General features: G+C 31.6%; 1 protein-coding gene across 1 annotated transcript in view; it reads left to right on the top strand.

The window, feature by feature from the left end:
- The first annotated feature begins 635 nt into the window (after positions 1-635).
- LOC134715335 (chitin synthase chs-2-like) overlaps positions 636-27,932 on the top strand; it is a 72,029-nt gene continuing 44,732 nt past the window's right edge. The window contains exon 1 of the mRNA XM_063577444.1: positions 636-730. The gene's annotated coding sequence lies outside the window, so the exon portion shown is untranslated. The remainder of the gene's footprint in view (positions 731-27,932) is intronic.

Genomic DNA, 27,932 nt, shown 5'->3' with positions numbered 1-27,932 from the left:
TTCAAATATACCACATATATTTACCTTTAAAGACGTGTTGCTAAACATCCAACAAAACTATGACCAAAAAGTAAACAGGCAAAAGAAAACAAATATTCAGTCTAAAAAACTATGAAGTTGTGTATAAATTATGATGGCATTTTCTCTTCAACTTTCCTGTCTAAATTAATGTTAATAATAAAAAAAGATTTTAATCCGAAAATTAATAGCCTAGCTTCATGTGACAAAAATGTCTGTATATTTGTACGTTATACAGGAAAAGGTTCACGCAAGATCAAAACATATTCATACATGTCAAAAGGTGCAATTAAAAAAAAATCAGGAAGAAAAATCGTAAAAACTTTCAAAGACAATATCAACACTCAATCTTTAAAGAATGAATAATAAGGTTGTAATTCATTTATATGATTGTATACTTTTTGTTATTTAAAAAATTTGACCCGAATCGACCAATGAAAAGAAATTCTAAACGTACGAATGCACGGATTTTTTTTTCACTTTTAATTGTACATATAAATAAACTAAACTAACGATCCGCTGAAAGCAACGATTATAGTTGTATAGAAATTTTGCAGTTGAAACCTTAGGTTTTTTGGCGATTTACATTTGGAAAGGTTAAGTGTGAGCTTTAATATTTAATACTTGGAGGACAGATATATCGTACTTATTACAAGTAGCGTTATTGTAAATATAGTGTAAAAAAATAATGTATAAAGACGTTTTCTAGTAGGTAAGTAAGCATTATTAATATTTTCATTATTAGATTAGTTTTTATTACAAAAGTCGTAACACATTTTTTTTTATCCTTATTTGCAATATACCAATGTTTTTTTCTTGGACATGTCGCGATGACAGCTTTTGTGTCTAGGTAAACACTCAAGGCAAACGCGCACAATTCATTATTTTGTTTTATTTCACCACATATTAAAGGCCGCATAAGAATTTTGAAACGTGATTGATTATATAGCAGCAGGTCATAGTAAATCAAGTGAAGAAAACAATACTGATCTCAATAATATTTCGAACAAATTTGCAATTTTAAGATGCTATTTTGATCAACATTGTGAAGTTAAATATTCTTTTCCAATATCAACTTCGTCAAAAACCTATCGGATTACCTGAGTTCTACCACGTCCTGGTGATTTGGGTTGGGGATTGTTTTGTACATAAACTTGACCGTTAGTTTTCTCTCGTTTGTATTGTGTTCCATTTTCATTTCGGGGACTTGTATAGCTGACTGTGCGATATCTTTTTTTGCTCAATGTTGAAGATCGTACGGTGGCCAAAAGTTTTAAATTTATGTGTCATAAATGATTTGGTCTCTTGTGAAGAGTTGTCTTATTGGCTGTCATACCACATCTTCTTATTTTTATATACCACATTATTCTGTTGTAAAAATTTAAAAATCCAACCGTTTTCTAAAAAATAATAAAAATTTTAACATCTGTAATTGTTTTCCTTACACCATAGATTTTAAAATAATTTTGATTACATGAATGTGTCAGAAAGTGTCAAATATATGTAAATGCCTAAGTCTTCAAATGCACAAAAGAAGCCGATTGTCTTATTAGACGAACAACTGCATCACTAGTCTGTCAAACCTAGGGTTGTGAGTTCGAATCCTGTACATGACACGTTCACTTGATGCTAAGAATTATCAGTTTTCCTAACAAAGATCGATTATTCGACCGGATATCCGGCTCCGACAACCAGTAAGAACTGACCACTATGACAGCACAAAATTGTTAAAAGTGGCGTTAGAAACCAGTCAGACTTTATTTATACTTATATAACAGAATTTTGAGACAAAACTCATACAAGTTCAAAAAAATTTGTAATATCAAATATAGTGACTTTGCAGTGTCTCGATTTAACAGAATAATGTTTCAAAGAGACAATAATAATTTTAACATGACCAAAAGTAAAAAACAGTCAAACGCTACTAATTGGTCAGTAAGTGACGGGCTTCAGCTGACCCCTGAATTAATATTTTATTTTTGTATTGGCACAAAACTTGTCAAGGGCTCGGTAGAACATCTTCCTTGCCAAGTTTCTCAGCCTCTATGTACAAAAAAGTTTTATTTTTTCTGACTTTGACCTTATATTGTATACTTATTTTGCTCCGTCTGTTGATATGCACCGTGAACATTTTGTGTAAATTTGGAGTAGGGGCATTAAGGCCTAGTGTTGGCCCAAGAAAATAAAACGTTTGGTAACTATTTCAAATTTCCACATAATGTTTAGAAATGCATAGGGTCAAGAAATATAAATGGAAAAGATAAGGATTTTTTTCTGATGACGTCACAATTACGTCATTATGTGTACTATTATCACAAAAAACGGAAGAAAAATACAGAATTTATGCAGTTTTCTATCTCTATTTCCGTTGTGAAAACATCGTGCGCAGCCGAGAAACAACAAAATAATTTAACAGAAGCTTTATTACAACTATTGGCATAATCTCACCAAACATAAAGTTGTTTCTTGGGTGCTCACATACTTTTTCTAACTAAAATATGCTTAAAATTTGATGGAAAAAACAAGGAAAATCACGAAATTTAACAAAATATGCAAATTTAGTCATGATTTGTTGCCATGTTAACTTGTTCGATGTCAAATTTGTTTTGTTTTTCTTATTACCTTAAACCTTAGTCAAGTTTTAATTAATTGAAGAATATGTCTGATAACTTTTAAATTTGCAATAAATTTTGGGCCAAATAAGGACCTTATTGCCCCTACTCCTATAAATTTATTAGCCTATGTTGAAACACGTGTATAATGTCAAATCAATGAAGTACATAGACAATAACTTTTTGGTGTCTTTATCCTGCAAATAATTCTGTATATTTTTATGCTTTGAGATCAAAATCAAATTAATTTCATTTAGTTTCGATTTAAAATTCCTTGAGGCTCGCGAAGTAACATTGAAATCACACACTCAGTTGAAAATTGTTTCGCCAAACGAATTTCGAATGGTCATCAATAATTATCTATGCTATTATAACACATAATTTCAACTGTAAAAATAAATAACAAAACATTTTCCGATTTTGAAACAAAAGTGTATGAGTTGTTCAACGCTTCAGAATTTTGAACTGAACTTGACATTCACTCAACATATTGAAATTGACAACCCCTATTTCATTGTTGATTTTGTGCTACCCATGTAACACATTCCAGTTTTGAACTCGATGATTGGTGCCGTATAAAATGGTGTTAATCCTGCTGTTCTAATTCTTATTGCTCTAAAAATGCTTGAAAAAATCAGAATAGTTCGCATAAGGTCAAGCAATACGTCATTGGAATGCGTCTGCAATATACATTTTTAAGTCACTCAGGTTCATACAACACTCGTCAACAGCAATACACAAACGTAGTCCGGCAGTGGGCGGAACTTTAAATCGATATCTGTATAGTATACAGATACAGTCTTGTAACTGTAGGGCTGTATTTATAGATTACCGTGAACCCGGTCACGGCGAAAGCGAAAAAAGCAATCGAGTTGAGATGACCAAAGATAATCTGTTTATCGCTAATTATATAAGAGGGAGGGCCAATTTGCCGGATATTTGTTTCATTCGATAAGATAGGTAAATCATGTTTTTAAATAGCCCGATAGATGCTAATTATAGTACAAGAAAATACGTCACATTATTTATTTTCATACCTTGAATAGGTATTCCTACAAAAACAAGGCAAAGACTATTGTTTTTTAATATTGATTTTATTTTATTATAAACATCCTTAAAGCAAGGTGGCATACTACGTAACTTGTCAAGGAGCCAAATAATATCAAACATATTCAAATCGTGACTACTCATTCTGAATATACATTTATGCATATCTGTATTTGTCCTGGTCTTTTAATGTTTTATCGTCTATAAGATAAGATTAGATAATACATGTATATATTTTGACCGGAGAACATCTTACATCATTTGGTCATAGATCAATGTTATATTGTCGTTTCTTTTAACAAATCGACCCTTCGCTGTGATACAAATGAAAGAGCTTCTTGATGTTTTACCTACAATCACGATTTGTAGTGTAACTGATTTGTTCTGTTGTGTTGTTTTATTTTCTGATGCTTTGGGTACCGGTGTAGGGACGGTGGTAAAAATTTCAGTACTAGTATCTATACAGTTTGTGAATTGGCGATAACATTGGTGTTGAGTGCATTTGTTACATATAATACCATCTTCTTAAAAGGTTTCGAAAAAATGTTGTTTTGAAACTCGTATACAATGGCCTTATTTGAAGTTATGTGTATATTACACCCGCAACATGTAGAATTCATTGCTATACAATTAATTCTCGTGTTATTGGTTATGTTCAGTTCAACGGCAGTTGTTCCTTGAATACATTTAAACCATTGTTGTGACGTCAGCCTATTCATTTACTGTGGATTCTTTTTCTAGAATCAACGCTTCCTTAATTCGTCGCTGAAATGGACTCACCATTTTATATTCTTTTGTTTCCTTTGTATGCTTAATTACATTAAGGTTGAATTGGCCAATTTATTGATTTCTGTTCAGTAATGGAATTAATTTAAAAACTTACCTTTAATTTTTGTAATTTATATATGCCTGCACTGGGAGTCGAACCCGTACATGAATTCTCTGAAGTGTCACTAACATCAACATATCGACGAAACCTCTCGGCTACCAATTGTTTACGATTAACATATATATAAATGAATATTTGATATACATCGGTACAACGGACATTCATTGATTGTACCTTTATATATACAATAATAGGCAATCGTTTAGTATGAGTTGGTAGCCGCAAGGTTTCATGCACAAGCTCAATGAGTTAGAACTTGTCGGCCTAGGTTCGAATTCTGGTATTGTTTTGTTGTTGTCCCTATTCTCTAGTTTTCCTGTTTTGTTTCTTGTTTTTTAAAGTTATTTTGGATATTTTGTTTAATTAAAGCGAGTTTGGTCGTTTATTATCGGATCATTGTTAGCTATTTCACATTTTTGAAACAAAAATGTTAGCATTATAGGTGTTCATGTTTGTTTTATAAATTTATATAGTGTGATTTCATCTGCTTATTCGCAAATTCCTATGAGAGAAAATCGGGATGTGCCAAGAATAAGACTTCTTGTTAGAAATTATGGACACATGCTTTATATATATGCTATATATATGTTTTTTTGTCAAATTGACCCCGGCTTTGACACATTCCTTATTTTCATTCTCAATTTTATTAGAAATAAGAACAAATATGTCTCATTTTGTCATCAGATGCCTGATAAATGAAAATCTTTAAGGGCAGATTTGTTGTGTAAAACATGTATTTGTATTGTTTTAACAATTTAAATGTAATATATAATTTATTGTCATGCATCGTTTTTAACGATAACATGGTTAATTAAACTCACATACAATACCTTCTAATTGAGAAAAGGCTTTAATTTTGAAAAGACATTATCACAATAGTTTAAGTTATTATAGATACAATGGATAAACGTTGATTCATGAAAAACAAACCATTCGCCCTGCGGGCTCATGGTTTCTTTTTCAAGAATCAACGCTTATTAATTGTATCTATATCACGTAATAAATGTAAACATATGAATAGAAAGTGTGTCAAAAGTATGGACAGTCATAAGAATGCACGCAATAAGCGATACATAATTTTTTTCTTTGATACATGTAAAATGATAAACAAGTAAACTGTATTGTCAAAATGAACCAGAATGACTCTATGAATCAAGCAAACATTCAAAGAAATATGATAGAGACATTAATATTTAATATAAAAACACAAAAATGCCAATTTTTCTGAGCGAGATTCGAATCCTTTTATCAAAACCATCATTTAAAAGTAGGTCTGTGCTTTACGGATGGAGCTACGGAGATACTTATATATATGTTAGTTATTAAGAAGCTATACCGGTACAATTTATCGATGTTACAATTTGTTCTTTAAAAAGTTGTTTTTTATGTAATAAGGACACACTAAACCAATTTCGTTTTTAAGGGAAAAAGTAGTATAAATAACAACAGTCTTAAAAAGCATAACCTTTTTTTTGGTTTGAAATGTCCTTCTGGGGGATTCCCTGTTTTTCTTACCTAAAAACACCTGAAAATCCGCATATTAGACTTTCATCCTTTTTTAGGGTTAAATTAACTATTGATCACACATATCATAATATACGTAAATCGATATATTGATCAAAAAGCATTTTTATTTTTTGTTTTTATTGTACATTTTATTCTGTCGGCACTTTTTGAAGTTGGCCCTTCTGTGAAAAAAATCCTCGGTAAATTGGCCCTACCTCTTTACCTAAGACGACGTTGTCAATTTCATTAGCAACGCCACATGTCTCCTTAGTTTCTAGCGATAGTTTCCAATCTCAAGCGAGAAGAATGATATGAAAAATTATCACAAAAAAAAAAAGATCAAAGGAAAAATGCATAAAATAGCGATAAATGTATATAAAACCATAATAAGACACCCGATTGCGGGATACACACTGTTTAGTCTCAGAGAAAAAACTGCTACATTTTGTATTTTTGTTAGAAAGGTGCAATGTGGGTACTCGGTGCAATTTGATTTTTTGACAATGTATAACTTATTTACCTTATTTTTTGTTGAGTTATCAAGTACACAAGAACTGAAGAAACATTTATTACTTTAGTACGTTTTTGAAGTTGAAATTAAGTGCACATATACACTGCATAACTTGATAAAAATTGTTTGAAATATGTTTTAAATTAAAATGTCTGCTCTGTAGAGTTTTCAAGTTATACAATCAATGCAATTGCATCACAGAACTAAATGCACCGTTACAAATGCAAATACATTTATGATATTACATTAAATGATAAAAGTCATAAAATGTTTCGAACAGTTAATTCTATGTGGAAGAGTACTGCACTATAAATGAATAAACGAATCAAATTCAGCCTTTCAACACAATTAAAAAAAAAAAAAAAAATCAAACTTAAAACTTAAAACTTGAGACAAAATATATACTTACTTCAATACAACGAAAGCAGAGTGGTTACCGTTACCAAAGGTTAGTTGACGTTCAGTAATTTTATTTGCAGCCTTATGAGTTAGATGATTTTTTGTTGTCGACTTTAATGTTCAAATCTAAAGGGGGAAAAGTAGAAAAATCACCTGTCACTTATCGCATTATAAATAAACACTACACTTAAATAAATCTACTGTACGTTAAAAAGTTGATTAATTAAGAATTTCTTTTTGTGTTGTTACACTTATTATAATAAGATTGTTTGATACAAAGATGTTATTTTTATGTTTTTTTTATATATAATTTGGGGAAAAAATGAACTCTTTCTCCATCTACTTTTCATGAACAATTTAGTTTTGTGCCTTTCTGCCTTTTGCTTTCAGAGGTTGTATATAATTTTTCGTCCGCGCCATGTGTTTTTAAAAAGCGATAAATGTAAGTTTTTAGGACTTAAAGTAAATATTGTCGATATATACTAGGATAACGTTTTCATGTCATAAATCTGAGCATATAGTCTTACTATTTTTATTATATTTTATATGTATTCATTTAGCGTTACGATTAATAAATTATTTATTGCTTTACGTCCAGTAGCAAATATCTCATACATGTTCAAGACGAGGAAAAAAAATATCAATACAGACAATAGGTAGGTCATGTTAGAGAGGACTTCTGGTAAATGAGGGTATATTGAATGAGGAAATAAATAGCAATATAGACCTTTCAAAGACTGGTATTGCTAAACGTCGGACAGCACTATGACCAAAAAGTAAACCGACAATAGAAAACAAATACTCAGTCTAAAAAACTAAGAAGTTGTGTATAAATTTCGTCAACTTTTTTTCCTGTCTGAAATAAATATAATGTTGATGTTGGTATGTTTTTAATCAGACAATAAAACAGCCTAGCTTTATGTACGATAGATCTTAAAATAGGCTATAAAGGAAAAGGTTCACGCAAGATCAATACATATATTCAAACATGTCAAAGGTTGGATTTAAAAAATCAGGAAGAAAAATCGTAAGAAATTTCAAAGACAATATCAACACTTAATCTTTAAAGAATGAATAATAAGGTTGTAATTTATTTATATGATTGTATACTTTTTGTTATTTAAAAAATTTGACCCGAATCGACCAATGAAAAGAAATTTGAAACGTTCGAATGAACGGATTTTTTTACTTTTAATTGTACATGTAAATGAACTAAACTTACGATTCGCTGAAAGCAACGATTATAGTTGTAAAGAAACTTTGCAGTTGAAATCTTAGGTTTTATGGCGTTGTATATTTGGAAAGGTTAAGTGTGAGCTATAATATATAATACTTTGAAGACAGATATTATAATTATTTTAAAAATTACATGTAGCGTTATTGTAAATATATAAAGAGACGTTTTCAAGTAGTTAAGTAACCATTATTAATATTTTCATTATTAGATTAGTTTTTATTACAAATATCGTAACATATTTTTCGCCGGATTATTATTTTTACATACTCCGAAATGTACCAATGTTACTCTTTGACATGCCGCGATGAAAGCTTTTGTGTCTAGTTAGACACTGCAGGCACACATGTTCGTTTAATTTCACCAAATTTAAAGGCCGCATACGAATCGAATTTTGAAACGTGATTGATTATATAGCAGCAAGAGTAAATCAAGTTAAGTTGACGAAATCAACACTTAATAATAAATTTCAAATAAAGGACTAGGGGCTATAAGGGTCAATTTTGGCCCCACCCCCAAATTTCATTTAATTTGTCATATTGTAAGTCTATACCATAGACCTTCTGAAAATAATCAAATTTTAGGTCTAGCTCATTTATTCGGTTGCCTAGCAACCACTAAAATGGCAGGGTTAAACTCATCAAATATGATTATTATACAGCTTTAATATATCTATATTTGAAATTGAACCTGTTTCGCATGTAGTGAACTTTACAATAGACAATAGACAATATTTACACTTGTACACTATTTAAATATTACATAATTAATTGCACATTTTTGCCAAATTCACTGTTGCTTCTCCCTAGCAACATATCTGTGCCCATGGCAACCGCGATTTGTTTTCTATTTACAAGATTTAATTTTAAATATATTGAAACAGAAAGGCAATTTAAGATGTAAATTGTAAAAAAGAAACGAACTCTAAGGTAAATATAAAGGGGGAAAGCAATATTGAAACACCAACAAACAAAACAAAACATCGGGTAATGCTGGTATATACAGATTCTGCATCTGATGCTGGGTTGGGTCTCACTTATCAGTGACAAAAAGAATAATATAAAGACAAGACACATTTAGCTCTAAGAATTCTTAATATTGATTATCTGAAATAAGTAGATACAGACACATGCATTAAAGGGTGTTTTCAAAAGTCAGTGTATTTCCATGACAGTTGTTATGTTTCCGGAAGGGATTGGGGTTGAAAGGGGGGCACTTCTATTTACACCTTTTTAAGCTTGAATAAGTGAAAAGTTAAGAAAACTATCAGATATATATGATATAACTTTTTTTCCTACGCAATTTATGAAATGGTATATATTTTTAAAATGCAAAACTGGGTAAGGTGACAAAACAGCGGCACCCCTATCAATTAAGTATTGAAGTACACCCCTCCCCCTCTAGACTTATGTAAAGGGATCGTTAGGGTTATCTTTTCGAAATTCATCTTATTTATATTATCTATTTCAGTCGTCCAGACTTATAACCGTATCATTCTATAGAATTACAAAATGGAACATGCTACTATATCAAATAAATCTGTATTCTTAGATTTTTTCTATATTCATTATATATATATATTATTAGGGCCCCGACTAAAAGTCGGGTCGCCCTATAGTGATCAGTCTGTCCGTCCGTCCGTCTGTCCGTCTGTCCGTCTGTCCGTCCGTCCGTAACACTTTTGTGTCCGCTCCATATCTAGAGAACCATTATGATTTCATACTTAATACTTAACATGATTATCAACCAACACCAGAGGGTGTGTCATGTTGTATGTACAACTTTCTTGGTCAAAGGTCAAGGTCAAAAACTTTGGTTTTAGTTGACAACCCCGTGTCCTGTGGTGAAGATCGTGTCCGCTCCATATCTAGATAACTGTTATGATTTCAAAGTTTATACTTGACATCCATTTTAACCACCACCAGAGGGCGTGTCATGATGTATGTAAAACTTCTTAGGTCAAAGGTCAACGTCAAAAAAACTTTGGTTTCAGTTGACAATCCTGTGTCCTGTGTTGAAGATTGTGTCCGCTCTATATCTTGAGAACCATTATGATTTCAAATATTATACTTGACATCCATTTTAACCAACACCAGAGGGTGTGTCATGATGTATGTACCACTTCCTAAGTCAAAGGTCTGTCTGTCTGTTGGTCTGTCCATCGCTAACAAATTTGATCCACACTATATTTTGAGTGGACAGCTGTTATTATTTCATACTTTATACCTGACAAACATTTTCAACTTAACATATATATAAACCAACACTAGAGAATGTGTCATAATGTATGCATCCTAGGTCTAAGGTCAGTCTGTCGGTCTGTCCATCCGTTCGTTGTTCTTAACAAATTGTGTCCGCTCTACCTCTCGAGAACCGTTAATATTTCATACTTTATACTTGGTGGGTCATAATATATTGAAGGCATATTTCTAAAGATATGTGACAAATATCAATTGGGCAGCACCTTTAAACATATTGTTCAAACATCAATCCATATATCCAGAAGTCACCTTAGAGTAGTCAACAATTAGTTCACATCATGCAGTCATATCACTATTATACTATGAAAGAAAGATGAGAATATTTATCAGTTTTAACTTAAAATCTTAGATTGAAATCACACATGAGACTATGTAATAACTTCAAATAATGCTTCACATCAGATTATCCATACAACTTATTTACCCCACGTTATTGACAGCGGGGCCCACAGAGATGGCTTCCATCTCAATGATATCTAGTTTGTTTTATTGTAGTTTTTGTCAATGTGACTAGTTTACTTTTCGCATTCACGGATCTTAGTGTCGTATGACTTGGTCTTTTATCATCATGACAATATACATTATATATTCGTCAAATTTATTGAAATCAAGAATGTGTCTTTAGTACATGGATGCCCAAATCACAAGACTAACAATGGCCAGGAAATCCTAGGTAAGGACAGGCCCAAAAAATCGACAGATTTAAACATATTATTTTTGCAATTTTAACATGATTTGTTGATTTAGAACATGAAGTAAAATATTCTTTTCAAATTGCACTTCGTCAATAACCTATCGGAGCACGTGATTTCTACCACCTCCTGGTGATTTTGGTGGTGGTGGTGGTGGTGGTGGTGGTGGTGGGGGTGGGGGGGGGGGGGGGGGGGGGGCTTGTTCATAAACTAGACCGTTAGTTTTCTCTCGTTTGAATTGTGTTTCTTTTTCGGGGCCTTTTGTAATGTGTTTTTTACTCATTGATGGAGACCATACATTGACTGAAAGTCGTTAATTTCTACATGTATGTGGTCTCTTTAGTGATAAGATGTCTTATTGGGTGTCATACCACATCTTCTTATTTTTATATTTACGATTTGTAAGGGTCTTGGAATACGATTACATCTGTTTTCAAGTATATTATTCATCACACTTTTTAAAGAAATGCTCTTTGGCTTTCAGTTCTGCAATCTGTTTTTTTTCATTGGTTTTAATCTCTGATTTGAAGATAAAATTATAGTTAAAAAGTATTAAAATAACAAAAAAATGTCGAACTACGAAGATAATTCAAAACGGAAAGTCTTTTAGCAGATGAAAAAAATAAATTCAAACACATCAGACGAATGGAAAGCAAGTACATGTAAATTCGAATTTTCTGATTTGGCACATTCATTTTCTTTTGTAGAAATAAAGTCTATTTCATACCTGGCTTAATTTAAAATTTTCGAAAACTAAGAATTTTGTTATCCAAGGTATAGATTACCTTAACCGTAACTGGCACAACTTATTGGAATTTTGGATCCTCTATGCTCTTCAACTTTGTACTTGTTTGGATTTATAAATATTTTGATATGAGCGTCACTGATGAGTCTTATGTAGTCGAAACGCGCGTCTTATGTACTAAATTATAATTCTGGTACCTTTGGCAACTATTAATCTTTCACATGAAGGACAGTTATAAACAACAATGTATGTGCAAATCAAATGAACATAAAAGGTAAAAACGTCCAAAATTTGAGTGCAGCAGTAAATATTGCATTTTTTAATCCTTAGATGGTTTGTAGAAATTAACTAGGAAGTCGGACACTCATTAATGTTATGACCATACGAAAAGGAAAAATCGTAACTAATTTTCAATTTTCAAAAAGCATTTCGTTAAAAGTCGAACAAGAACATCAAATATATCACAATTTGTTGTAAAATTAAAAAATCCAACTATTTTTTTTAGAAATAATCAACGAATTTTTTGTCTATTTTTCATACCACTGTTTTCCTTACGTCATAGATTTTTCAATGCTTTTGATTACATAAACGTGTCAGAAACTATCAAATATATTATATATTAAAAGTCTTCAAATGGACAAAAAATGGCATCAGTAGCCGAAATTGTCTAAGCAGACGAACAACTGTATCACTAGTCTCAGCACTGCGGTTGTGAGTTCGAATCCTGCACATGACAGACGCGCTTGGTAATATGAGGATTGTCAATGGTCGGTGGTTCAACCAGACACACCGCTTTCCTCCACTATTAAAAACTGAACACTATGGGATTGCACAAATAAAGGCAACAGTAGTATACCGCTGTTCAAAACTCATAAATCCATGGACAAAAAACAAAATCGGGGTAACAAAATAAAACCGAGGGAAACGCCACAACACTGAAATGTAACACACACAGAAACGGACCAAGCATCAGACAAAATCCCACGAGAATAACAAATATAACATCAAAACCAAATACATGAATTTGGGATAGACAAGTACCGTGACACGTCTTATCGCAATTTGAATTTACACTAAAAAATAAGAGAAAACAAACGACGCAACGTTAAAATGTAACACACAGAAACGAACAATAATATAACAATGGCCATCTTTCTGACTTGGTACAGGACATTTTTAAAGGAAAAAATGGTGGGTTGAACCTGGTTTTATGGCATGCTAAACCTCGCACTTTAATGGCAATGCTAAATATAACATTGAAATGACAACATAATATTACAGAACTACAATACATATAAATAGGAGAAAATATTGGACAAAGAAACACATGATTAGTTTAAACATATTTATTTATAGTGGATTGGGAAACAAGTTTTGCAACTTATATTAATCCCTTTCCACTTTGCAGGTGCGAGTGCTGCCTTGTAGCGGCATTAGCCTACTCTTTTTCGAAATCTACAAGGGTGTCTTTAACGTGCAAGAGATATGGCTCTCTCTTAACACGGGTCAGCCATTTATCGTCCCCTCCGACGGACTATCATCGTTTCCTCAAGACCATACTCGCAAATGGTGTCAAGGGAGAGCCGAAAATTGAGTTCCTGAAATTTTCATCCCAGACGGGAATCGAACCAGGCAACTTTGTGCTAGTAGTCCGATGCACTAACCACAACACCACGGCTCATGATTAATCGATAACAAAACGCATCAGGTTTAAATTCAATACGCCAAAAACGCGCCTCACCCACACAAAACTCACCAGTGACGCCCAGATATAAAAGATCGAAAGTGAAAAAAAGTACAAAGTTGTACAGCACTGAAGATCAAAAGTTGAAAAAGGTTGTGTCAAATATGGCTTTGTTTTTATGCTTGGGATAAGAACATCCTTATTATTTAGAACAATTAATGCTATTGCAAACAGTAAATTTTATCAAATGAATAAAAAGAGATATACATAATGAAACTGAAGTATAAACTAATTACAGAAAACTAAACCCGAATACATAATGCAAAGACCAACACAGAATAGACACACCCGACTCAGTCCAGGTCTCAACGCAATATAAATCATAAAAATTGCCAAAAGTGGCGTTTAACACAAATCAACCAATCAATAAATCAAGAGAATAAGGGTGCGTGTTATTGTTTTTTCTTTTAAACCAGTCAGACTTTATAATATTATTACTTTTACAACAGAATGTTGAGACAAAATTCTTAGAAGTTCAGAAAAAAATAAATTGGTAATTTCAAATCTAGTGACTTTGCAGTGTCTCGATTTAACAGAATAATTTTTTATCGTCACATATGCCGGTACTCCTTTTGTATAAAGTTGAAATTAGAAATGGGCAATGTGTCGAAGAGGCAACAACCCGACCAAAGAGTAGAAACAGCCAAAGCCAACCAATTGGTCTCCAAACTATTCATGATTCTGTAATGCGTACATGCTTAAATTCGCCCTTGACCAATTTCTCAGCCTCATAAAAAAAGGTAATATTTTTCTGACATTGTCCTTATATTGTATACGTATTTGCTCATTTTTGAATAACTGTTTATTGAATAAATGCACATTTATACCCCAATGGGGTTGAAGGCATATATAAATGAACACAATACATCATACAAAAATAACAACAAAAGAACAAACATTATATACATATAAGTATCTATCATGCAGTTGTTGAGTCCACTCTCCTTAGTGACCATGACTTTTTAACAAATGGAGCCGTATACTGCATAATTGACGGACACGAAAGACATAAAACCAATTTATCCACATTATCCAAATTATCTATATCAGAATAGGTATTTCTAACTTTCTGCAAAAATTCAAGTCTCAAATCTTTATTTTTAATACATGTAAATAAAAAATGTTCTTCATCATCTATTTTATTTAGACATCAATGTTGACATAACCGTTCTTCCCTTTTTATATTTTTGTATCTACCCCTTTCAATTTCCAAAATATGGTCACTTACCCTTAATTTAGTAAATTTTTTCCTTATTTCAAAGTTATTCTCTTTAAGTAAATAAGGCTCAGTTTCATATTTCTTTTTTGATTTAACTATAGATAAATAATTTATTATTTTCTGTTAAAGAATTGAATTTTTTAAATAACAGCTTTTTATAGTTTTCTTGCATAATATCTTTCATGTGTTTATTCATTTTATATTTTTCTTTTATGAAGTCAATATTTTGTATATCAGATATATACTGAACGGCTTTAGAAACGCAACACTCGTTTTGTTGATTTTTTTTTACCAAATCTTGTTTGATTCTCTTATAACTTCTGTCCATGCTTATCATACTTCTTTCTCCTTACAAAAAATCAAAATCTGACTTTCCTGTGGTTATTGAACATACCGAATTTTTCAGTCGCACGAATTTCTTAAAGCGAAATTTTGGACCCATGAAAGATTGTTTCAGTTTTTTTTTGCTTTGTCAAACAGTTCTTTAAATCCTTTGCCTCACTTAATTCAGTTTAAAAATGTTGCATCCCCATTTTGCCAAGACTGAGAAATAAAAAACTGAATTATCCCTTAAGAATACTGCAAACATGAAAACATAAACGTGCTGCAACCATACTTTATGACTTCAAAAACTCGTCTTACTGTCCTTCCGACAACGAAACAGGTAGACCAGATTTGTTTCTAGCCATCAATGAACAGATCAGCGTGTATTGACAATGAAACGTCAACAGAATTTGAATACGCAACGTCATTTGCAAGACATGTTAACGGCCGCAACGTCAACTGCTTATCAAATTGCCGAGTGTCATTGAGTACAGATTCATGCCTTAAATGTTTCCCATAAACTGAATTACCAAAGAATCGACTGAGGGAAATCCTTTAAAGCCTTCAAGTTCCAACCGCATAATTGCCAAAAGCAATTAATGGGTTGAACAAATGCAAAATCAGAAGTTGTAAAACAGAACCTAAAACATGTCAGACAGTATTTGTTGACCTTTCTAACAATCATTTTGGCGTTTGTAACAGGCAGTCATCGCTATTGACGGTGACATATTCATTCAAAAACAACACAAAAATAATCTAGTGTTGCGTTTTTAAAGCCGGTCAGTATATTTAAATTATTTTCATGAGTTATATTTTTAAAGATGACATTTTGTAATCGTGGCATGGCGATGTTTCCCCAGATTTTACTTTTTCCAATGATCGCTTCATCTGTTGATAAACATTTTGTGTCAATCAAAATTCATTGACCTAGGTTGAAGGATCTGTATAATTTAAAATCAGAAAAGAACTTTGGAAGATTTCAACAGCTTCATTTTGTATTTTTGTTAGAAGGGTACTCGGGGCAATTTGGTTTTGTGACGTTATAGCACTTAATATACCTTATGTTTGTCACGTTGTGAAGTACACTAGAACTGAAGAAGTATTTCTTACTTTAGTGTGCCCTTTTGAATTTGAAATTAAGTGCACATATATAGACTTGCATGAATTGATAAAAATTATTTCAAATGTGTTTTAAATTCAAAATTGTCTGCTCTGTAGAGTTTTCAAATTTCAAAATTATATCATCATTGAAATTACGTCATCGAATTAAATGTAGCGCAGCAAATGCATACATACATGTATGATATTGCATCTGATCATATCAGTTATAAACTGTTTCAAAAATGTAAGTTTAATGTGGAAGAATATTGCAGCATGAATGAATAAACGAATCAAAGTCAACCTTTCAACACATGCAATTTGAAAAAAAATACTTCAAGCTTATATTGAGACTAAATTTATACTTACTTCAATACAAAGAAAACAGAGTGATAACCAAAGGTGAGTAGACTTTCATTAAATGTTTTGGCATCCTTTTGACGGCTTTCGATGTCGAAGTTTATGTTCAAATCTAAAGTAAAAAGTAGGAAAAATCATCTTCCACTTATCAATTCAGGAAGTTTGATTTTAGTTTATTTTAAAAGTCGAATTTTATTCAAATAGATAAAAATCTAAAGAGAAACATTTCCCGCCAATTTTTTTAAATGACCTCAATCCTTAATATTGAGAAAACTCTCTTCTATTACTTTACCATTGATTAATACTATTTCCTATTAGAATTTTAATATAAATTAAGGGGGAGGCTTTTTCGAGACGTCGGGATCGGGTATTTTAAAGCTGTGAATTTCGGGATTGATTCTTTCGACATCCGGGAATTCTTTTTTTCGAATTTTCCGTACCTTAGGATTTCAGGTTTTATCCGCGCAGTCCAATTAGAAATGTTGCCCACTTACCTCCCTTTTTTTCTTTTTATAATTTATTGCACATAGTTTGAAAGGCTATATTTTAAAAATCTTGTAAAATCTTTGTTATTGTTTTCATAGTTTTGGAAAGAAAAAGATTCCGTATTAAATTCAATAAAAATCTAGAGAGAAACATTTCCCGCCAAATTTTCATTGGCTTACATCTCGAAAAAAAAACCCGCCTAACTCCTATTATATCAACTGTTCCGTATTGTATTTAAATAAATGTCAAGTCTTTCTCAAAATAAATCTCTTGATTTCTTGGTCAAAATAGTAAGATTTATACTTATAGGAAGAGGGAGAGAAAAAAAACCAGTAGGACAATCAATGATTACCAGACGAAATTAAAAATTAGAAACAAACATCATGACCAAAAACGACAAAAAAACTTCGGTCAATAAATAAATTGAGTAGTGATATATTAAGGTATGATATCATTGCTTCTACTTCTATCTATTCCGTTGTGTTATGACGTGATGGAAATAATAAAACCATTCATATCTCATTAATTTGCACTCATACCACATCTTCTTATTTTTATATCTGTTTAACTAAGAATTATATGCTAGATAGCTTAAATGTATTACGAATTCATAACGTATTCTTTAGAATAAAGACTCATGCATGTACATGTGTTTTAAAGTCAAACGTAGCTATTCAAGTATATTAAACGTATTTAACTTTTTTGTATATAAACTTTCATATTACTTAACGAAAAAGGAAAATTGACAAATACTGACATAACCTAATCTACCTCCATGCACGATATTTATTCGTAATGTAGGAAAAGGTTCACGAAAGAGCAATCAATATCTAAAAATGAATGTTTTCAAACATGTCATTAGGGCAAATTGAAAAACGAATAAAGATAAATCGTATATCGATAAAAATAAATAATCAAAGTACTGAAATACTAGCCATCGGAGGATCGCAAGTTCTTGTGGGTGGTCAAGAGCACTTTTCACGGAAAAAGATCACACCTCTTTACCTGAAACTGAGGTTAATGTACAGTTTAAAAAAATGTGAGACAAGTTCGTGCGTGGATAATTAATACATGACAGGAAATTCAACCTCCCCGTTATATTGCACTATACTATTATATTGCAGTGATACACATCAGTATACACTGGTTTGTTGTTATATTTTATATTCATATAACATTTGCCTTTTTTTATAATGTTATCCATTTGTATATCATTCTATTCTACTTTTATCATAACAGTGCAGTGCAAATGCATGGTGGACACTCTTCTGTAAAAAATAGATTTCTAAAAAATTGGATATGAGTAGGCATTCATATTTTCCCGCCGGGAGTGTCGCAAAACGTTCTTTGGGATATTCTTCTGCATTCTGTGTCATTTTGGTCTCATGTAACCACGAAATCCAATCCATTAAAATTGGTATCCAACGAATATTGATGAATCCAGTGTAAACGCATATGGCAAATCAAACATTTACAAACTAATATCTGTTTTCTTTTTGATTTAGTTGAATATGGTTAAATTGCCATCACAAATACTCGTTTCGAAGGTATAACGCTACTACAATACTTCGGCTTCATTTTTGACAAGATTACTCAAGAATTGTTATAAGAAGTTTTGCTCTTTAATAGGATTTGGAAATTATTTGACAAATTATACCTGCATAAACTGATAGACAATTTATCAATTTATGTTTATAAATCAAATTTCTAATATTACATAATTTAGTTAAAAATCATTAAAATTACATCATTAAACCAAAGTACCATATAAACAAGTGCATATATATGTATAGGTTGGCATTGTGCTAGATAAAATTCTTGTTATTAAAACGGTTATGCTCAGCTGCTCTATGTGGTAAAGTCAAGTATATGTATGTCAAACTAATCCGACTATTTAAAACACCACACGCAGACGTTCTGCTTCATTGAAGCACATTTTATACGAACTTAAGTATAAAAAGGGTACTAATTTTTTTCTGAAAAGAAGCTTGCAGCTATTTATACCCAAGAAAAATAGGCACATTTTAAAATTTGCATTCAAATATGCTATTATAGACTATTATTATCATGAATTTTATAAGATATTTAATGTTTATCGCGTAATAGTAGAATAGAAAAGTTGTAATTCGCCGTTTAAAGTCAACCGACCTTTGATATAAACGATTTGACGTCACATACATAACAACGTTATGGGTTTTAGAAAAATCAACAGAAGTGAATATAATGTTTTATTTTTTATTTTGACAGTCAAATAATAAAATTTAAACCAAAAGGTAGAGCTTAAGCATTGTCTTTAATAACTTGACTTAAATTTCGTTCATTGTTGGTCTGGACGAGAGGGTGATATTCAAACAAATTGTCACCCGCTCACCCATGTGATAGAGTAAATTAACACCCTCGTATTAACCAATCAAAATATGGCATTTTCACGTGAAGTATAATAATAAAGTATGATAAACGATATGACATAATGTTAACTGTCACTGATATTTTTTGACAATAATTCAAATATAGAATTTTCTATATTAAGTAAGATCATGAACTTCTTTCAATAATTGCTATCATGTCATTTTTACTTCAGCAATTTAACATCCATAGGGTCTTACTTTGCGTCCAGTGGCAAATGGTTCAAAATACATCAAGTTCGGAAATAAAGTTAAAAATATTACAATAGGTTCTGCAAAGTTGGTTGACATGCACCAAGGATCAAACTATGTCGACTGTAATTAATACCTAAATACCATTGCGCATGTGTGAAAAGTCCATAAGATTGCCTATCAAAAAGTCATTAACTTGCCCAAAGGAAAAGTTATGTCAACAAACGAATGCTGGCAGTTGAGCGTTCATGGTGGCTAAAGGACTAGAACATGTTGATTTGACATGATTATAAACTTATTTTTTGAATAAGAACGAGTGTGCTGAGCCGTAGTTTTAACGTTCTAGTTAAGAAGGTAAATGGTCCACAGGAAGATTGTTCCTATTTAACAGACACAGTTAAGTATCAACCAGTCTTTGATCTTACTCCTGAATGTTGCATGATAAGCAAATAATTTCAAAAACCAATTTTCAATACTTTGATCAGACCCTGCCGGGAATCTAACCACGACATGAATTACTCGAGGGGAGCAGGCTACCACATGACCACCAATGGGGTTAAAACGGACAGATAGCTTCATTTATGTACCACAATTTACTTTGAAGTTATATCAAACGAGTGAATGGGGAAAACTAATTTTCATTCAATTCTTAATAAATAAATTTGGTGTTTTTACTGTCTTCTGATTGGTTAAAATTATTAGTTTTATTTTCAATGTTGTCAATTTTGATGGCGACACGCCCACTCTGACGTTATGTATTCATGCGCCAACATGTGTGTACGTTGTTATTGTTAAAATATACAATATAAAAAGTTCTTTGAGCCTTACTTTTGATAGAAATTTATTTATAATGAATGGCAATAATATATTTTGATTTTATTGAACCATAAAACTAATTTTTGACTCTTCACATTTTACATAATCCGCTTCGCGGATTATTCAATGTGAAGAGTCAAAAATTAGTTTTATGGTTCAATAAATTCCAAATAGGTAATAGCCATTCATTAAACAAATTTACGTATATATCGTAAACTAAGTCCTCTGTGCACGATTTTATCATGCATTCATATCGTATAATCGTCTAGAAGAATATCTTCACTCGGTCTGGTTAGATGTAAAAATATGGCAGTTAATCAATTGTCGTGTTGAAGCCAAAGTTGAAGGATTGTCACCTTAGTAAACAAAATCAACCAAAAAAAAAGATACTGAGGTAAGCACGTGTACAACATATACAATAAGATACAGACGGGGTATTGCAATCACCGGATTTTTACGAGTAAGGTCACCCTGAGGTCACTCCATACAGAAAACATGTGCGCGAATCATTCAATGTCTTGTCTTGGAAGCCAAATATTCAAAAAAGTAAATATCTTTTTAATGTAGACATATTAAAGAATTTTCTTGAGAAAAAAGTATAAGCACATAAGCTTTATAATCATATAAATTTAGACACCTAATCTACCTTTATATTATTAATAAGTAATATAAGTAAACTCAAGTCTGGTGTACACAATTTGATTCCTGTTATCTGTGATTAGTTTATTATCTGGTTGATTATTTTACTCTGAAGCGCAAATTACAGCTTGATAATTCGACAGTTTTCACAAATTTATTCATTGTCCGTGTCAAATACATAATGAAAGACATACGGATGGATCTCTTATCATGTAACTAGAGTTAATCTTATGTATAATGTCTGCACATTTTTCTGTGTGCACTCTATCTAACAATTATAGAGTCTGAACATGAGAATGTAAAAAAAAATCTGATAAACGGTTAGTTGATTTATAATCGAAAGTTTCATTGCACTTAAAATGTTAATTTAAAACAAGAAGCAACCAGCTAAACAAAAATCTCTTAACTTGGGTATTACTGCTCTTGTGTAATAAATTTTGCTTCATTTAATTTCTGTCACGTTAAAGTCAGTGTATGTAATGTGCGAATCCTGAAATGTCATTTTTACTGTATCCGTGATGAATTTCTTATATAAAATTATAAATAGATAAACGACAAATTCATGATTTTTTCATAAAACAAGATATAATATATAATATGTATTGTTTTTATAAATTAATGAATCATAGTTATTAGATGCGAACGGGTTTGAATCGCCCCTACAGCCAGCCATGTGTATTGATACACATATAGACAAATATTAAGAATAGTTCATGGACAGAGCAAGCAAGAGATTTAAAAGAAGCAGTACAGTTTCATTTGCAGAAAAAAACCCAAAACATTTTAACATGATTAATATTATTCAAGAACTGAATGCTTCTTTTTGTAACTTTATTGGGGGTGTAAAAGCGTTGACCGTAGTACATTTTGTATGAAGCGCGAAAGCGATTCATTCTAAAAATGTACGCACGGTCAACCCTTTTACAACCCAATGAAGTTACAAAAATCAGCATTCAATACTTAAAATTACATTATTTAGCTATGATCATGAAAACACGTATTTCATATATTTTTTTAATTTAATTCACATGTGCACTTTTTTGTGGAACCACGTGTTATCATGAATGATAAGTCTTATTGATTGATGCGATTGCTTAAGGAATAACACGTGATGTGCAGTTAGCCAATCAGAATAACGTATTATAATGTATTGTTGTATAACATCAAACAGGTTTTTCTAAATTTGAAGTCTCATATTTTTTCATTTGAGAAAAGTAGGCAATGTCATATTTGTTTTAAAATGTATAAGCTATATATTTAGTAAATAATGAAAAAGAAAATCCCATATCTTTTTAGTTCATGATACAACAAAAGAGCTTTGAGTTCAACGTCTTAAAAAGATTAGGCTAAAAATCTTATATCAGGATCATCAATGCGTTTTAAAATATTTTTAAATAATATATCGAAACGAAGCATCCCGGCGTGCAGTTTATTTCCTTTAAAGAACAACCTTGGAATCGGTGTTTGACTATTTTTAAAGGTCGATTTGTATTATATAACTGCCATATAAACATTTATTGTTAAACTGTAAGCTTCACCAACATTTGGATTTGAACGTTTGTCGGAAGATTGACTTCTTTTGCATCAAATGCGATATGTTTGATATTTATTATGCAATATTTAATTCTTTCAAATGACTCCATAACACGGAATTATATTTATGTTTTAGTATAGAAATCAGATAGAATAAACAAACAGTTCATTGCAGATGTTTGTTGATGATACGTTACAGTTATCATATCTAAAAGTTAACGTTTAGCAGACACGAAGTTTGCTTTTGTAATGAAAAGACGAACGATTAAGATCAAGATATGTGTTTTAGCAAAGTATTTAACTAAAGAATAAAGGATGTTATGCATTGTTTGTCAATAAATGGACGCATTGGGTGGTTTATTGTTTTATTACACAAATAAAACAAACAAAAAATACATAAAATATAACTATAAATCTGTAGATACAGTGGAGATCACTTCTAACCTCTCATTAAATCTGTCAGAATCTGTCAGGAGAACTGTTCTAGGACAGTACGTAGAACTGTCAGCCTGACACCTTTTAGTCAGTTCTAGGTTAGAACTGTTCTAGCTAGAACTGATTTGGTCAGTTCTACCTAGAACTGATTTGGACAGTTCTACCTAGAACTGATCCTGACAGTTCTACCCTAGAACTGATTTGGACAGTTCTACCTAGAACTGATCCTGACAGTTCTACTCTAGAACAGTTTTAGTCAGTTCTACTTCTAGAACAGTTCTGATAACAAATTCTACGGCTAGAATTGATTTATAAATTCTACGGCTAGAATTGATTTTTAAATCCGACGGCTAAAATTTATTTATAAATTCTACGTCTAGAATTGATTTATAAGTTTTAAGAACTCTTTGTCTAAATATAAAAGCTTCGGCAAAATAGCGATTAATATTATAAAGAGTTTTGCTATTTTGCCGGTTTTATTTCAAATTTTTCGTCGGCAAGAGAACATGTTTACCCCCGTCATATTCTGCATGTAAGTGACTGTTCCAAGTCTGGAGCCTGTTATTCAGTGATTTTCTTTTGTTGATGTGTTACATAAACTATTTGTTTTTCTTTCATTTTTGAACATAGATTAAGCCGTTAATATTGGGAAAAAGGGGGGGGGCATTTTTATTTCAATTGTTTTACATTTGTCATTTGGGGAGTCAGGATGGCTCATTTTACATAAAAAAATTATCTGACCTTAATCTTTGTGCAATATGTTATTCTGGCCCAAACCACCAGGGACGGATCCAGCCGTTTTAAAAGGGGGGTCCAACTAAATGTCCTCATTCAAATGCATTGATCGTCAAAAAAGGGGGTCCCCTACCGCTCTGGATCTGCCATTGAGCCACTATTAACTTAAACTGATCATATTTGATTTCATCATATAAATCTATATACATTTAGCTGTAAACTGCAGGAATCCAGTTTATCTTTAGGCAAGGATACCAATTATATTGGAAAACATTAATGATTTCAAAATTTTATTTGCACTCAATTTATAGTACTAGCATGTCCTCTTTTTATTTAAAATATTGAATTGTAAACAAATGTGATATCTTTTTACAAGTAGTTTTCATACCTCGGACGGACCTGTTATACAAAAATCTTTTGACCGCATCAATCTAAACTGACCTTATTTGCTCTTTCTTCCTGCAAATCTATATAGCTGCACAGTAATTCAGTTATAAATTTAGGTCAAGAGGGACTGATATATACAAGTTACAGCAATATTGGAAAACAATGACCTCAAAATGTTGTTCACATGAATTTAAAGTGCTAGCATGACCTCTTTTTATTCAAAGTATTGAATCGTAAACAAATATCAGTAGTTTTCATACTTCAGACTGAGTCGTGTAATAAAATATTTTGACCGCACCAATCTAAACTGACCTTATTTGCTCTTTCTTTCTACAAATCTGCTTAGTACATGTAGTATATAGCTGCACAGTAATTCAGTTATAATTTTAGGTCATGAGGGACTATAATATACAAGTTACAGCAATATTGGAAAACAATGACTTCAAAATTTTGTTCGCATGAATTTATAGTGCCAGCATATCCTCTTTTTATTCAAAGTATTGAATCGTAAACAAATATCAATAGTTTTCATACTTAAGACTGAGTCGTGTAATAAAATCGTTTGACCGCATCAACCAAAAATGACCATATTTTCTTTTTTTTTATGCAAGTCTATATAGTTGGACAGTATATCAGTTATAATTTTAGGTCAAGAGGGACTGTAGTTTATAAATAACTGCAATATTGGAAATCAACAACCACAAACAAAAATCGCATTGATTGAGAGTGCCATCATTTCCTACTTTTATTCAAAATATCGCATCAGAAACAAACATCAGCTAGTTTTCATACCTCAGACTGACTCATGGAACAAATATATGTGTCTGGGCAACAACAACCCAACCATAGAGCAGACAACAACCGATCACGATGGATTGTATAATTCAAATGACAGCGTGTCCTCTTTTTATTCAAAATATTGAATTGTTAACAAATTTCAGAAGTTTTGATATACATGTATCAGACTGAGTCATTTTAATAACAAAATTATTTGACCGCATCAACCAAAACTGAACATATGGGACCGGCCTTTTATAGCTTGTTGTTTTCGGTGTGAGCCAAGGCTCAGTGTTGAAGGGCGTACATTGGCCTATAATGGTTTACTTATTTTTAAATTGTTATTTGGATGGAGAGTTGTCTCATTGGCACTCACACCACATCTTCATGATCTTCCTATATCTATATATTCTTTATCATGTCAATATATATGGCTTCATTCTTAACCAATAATATTTCTTAGTCAGGACAGATATTGTATGATAAAGAGGACACCAAATTTTATCCACATCATTTTAGAGCGCCATTATTTCCTCTCTGTATCAATAATATTACTATTTAAGGAATGACTGTAATATTTTTTCTGTCTGTGAAGAAATAACATAAAAAACTTGGTGCACACTGATAAATGCGCGTAGCGGGGTTTTTAACAGTGTGCACCACATTTTTTACGTTATTTCGAATAGACAGAAAAAATATTAGTCATTTCTTATAATTTAATTCTAAATTTCATTTTAACAAAATGTTTAAACCTTGGCAAACCATTAAAAAAACGTTGATGATGTTACGTTCACATGACTAACTTATGTCTATGGGTGTTGATAACAAAATAACGTCAGAAGACCCGTTACATCCAAACTTAAATTATTAAATATTGAACCGTCACAAAAGTGACTTTTTAAGTCAGTACATTTAGTTCATGATGTTTTTAAGTTCATGATGTTTTTTTTAAACAAAACTATTTAACGGCATAATCCAACACTAACATGACTGATTCATATACTTTATTCTAAAATGAAAAGTACATGTACATGTTGTATGAGAAGTTCTCTTCTTGGAATAGTATACTGACTATACTGTTAATATATAATTTGAAGAAGGACAATGATTGATTTTGTTTGTAGCCATACGTCCAGTGGCAAATATTTCATTTATGTTCAGATCGAGTATATTTTTCAGACTTTCAGGACTCCCAGATATTATTCATAATCGTTACGGATAAGTTTGGCAACGAGCTTATGCAAATGTACATAGTTTTTTTTACGTTTTACAACACTGATTTCATTAATCCCATAATCCATCCACTGTACAATTTTCGTTTGAACATTTGTCAAAACAGAATCCTAAATCATGAATGTAAATCCAAGGCAAACAAGGTAAATCAAGATTAAATTTCCATGAATTAAATGCAGTTAGATTTATGAAGAGACTGTTAAACACGGGGAATGAAGAGACGTAAACAATGATGTTTCATTTGCAATCTTATAAAAATATTTCTCCGATGAGTTGGATAACCTCCTATCCACTTCGATATTTGTACATGTAAATTTTGATCAGTAAAAATATAGAAAAATCCGCTATTATATAAAGTAAAGTAATTGAAACTGATTTTTTCTTCTAAATTCTAAAGTGCCCTTTCTGCAGTGACGTCATTTAGAACTGTTCTTCAGTCCTGACTGATTTGGTCAGTTCTGCTGACAGTTCTACAGTTAGAACTGATTTGGTCAGTTCTACATAGAACAGTTTTAGACAGTTCTACCCTAGAACTGATCCTGACAGTTCTACCTAGAACTGATTTAGTCAGTTCTACCTAGAACTGATCCTGACAGTTCTACCTAGAACAGTTCTAGGGTAGAACTGTTCTAGCTAGAACTGTTCTAGGACAGGTTAGAACAGTTCTATGACAGATTATTCTGACAGTTCTAATGAGAGGTTAGAACTGATCTCCACTGTACTTACTGAATATCGAAAAAACAACATGAAAAACAAATAAACCACTTATCAATATCAATCCTGAATTTATCCTCAAAATTAATTGTTCTTTTTCATGCCAATCAAACTTGCCTACAATTACAATAGGGGTTGGGTCGTATGGTGTGCTATGTAATTAGGGTTTACAGAAGCACATGGGCGAAATGATATCTCGATTTGCAAAGAAACTTTAAATTGCTTTCACTCTACAAAGTTAATTTCATAGAATCAATAGATAGAGAAATTAAAACAAATACATGTTTATGATACTCGCATTGAACAGCTTTGACAAGAAGCTATACTACATTACTCATTGGTAACAGGGTATTGTAAAATACTTCTAGTTTAATACGTAGGTTGTTTTTATTTATGGTTCTTACAGTAGTTTAAGTAGCTTATCAAGACGACCTCAATTGATATGTACGAGTTTGTTACAAATTCATTGACCTAGCTGATTGAAATATTTCCTTTCGGTATTTTTTTTGTGAAAATGACTTTTGACATTACATTTTATGCTTTTAAACTTCTCAAGAATTTGAGTATGAGTTATCAAAATAATATATCTACTTTATTTATTATCCAGAAATGAATGTAAAAAATATAATTTGTATCCAAAAATCAGACTACTTTCTTCTCCGTTCATTCGAAACAGCATACAAAATTATAACCTACATTTAAAAATATGAGATACAATATTTTTTTGATTTTATGATTAATAATAAAACTTGTTACGATACAACGACTATCTTAAAAATGATAACGCTAAATTTCCGAAGGTGTGATACTAGTAGGATTATAAGAGGTCAAAGTATAATAATCATTCCATAAAAAATAGTAATATCAAGTACGTCTGACCCAGTGATGACTCTACATCGGATCACTAGCAGTGATGGTGAT

The sequence above is a fragment of the Mytilus trossulus genome, chromosome 4, assembly GCF_036588685.1.
Source record: "Mytilus trossulus isolate FHL-02 chromosome 4, PNRI_Mtr1.1.1.hap1, whole genome shotgun sequence".
Taxonomy (NCBI): domain Eukaryota; kingdom Metazoa; phylum Mollusca; class Bivalvia; order Mytilida; family Mytilidae; genus Mytilus; species Mytilus trossulus.
The sequence above is the reverse complement of the archived record's forward strand: the minus strand, read 5'-3'. Positions and strand labels throughout refer to the sequence as shown.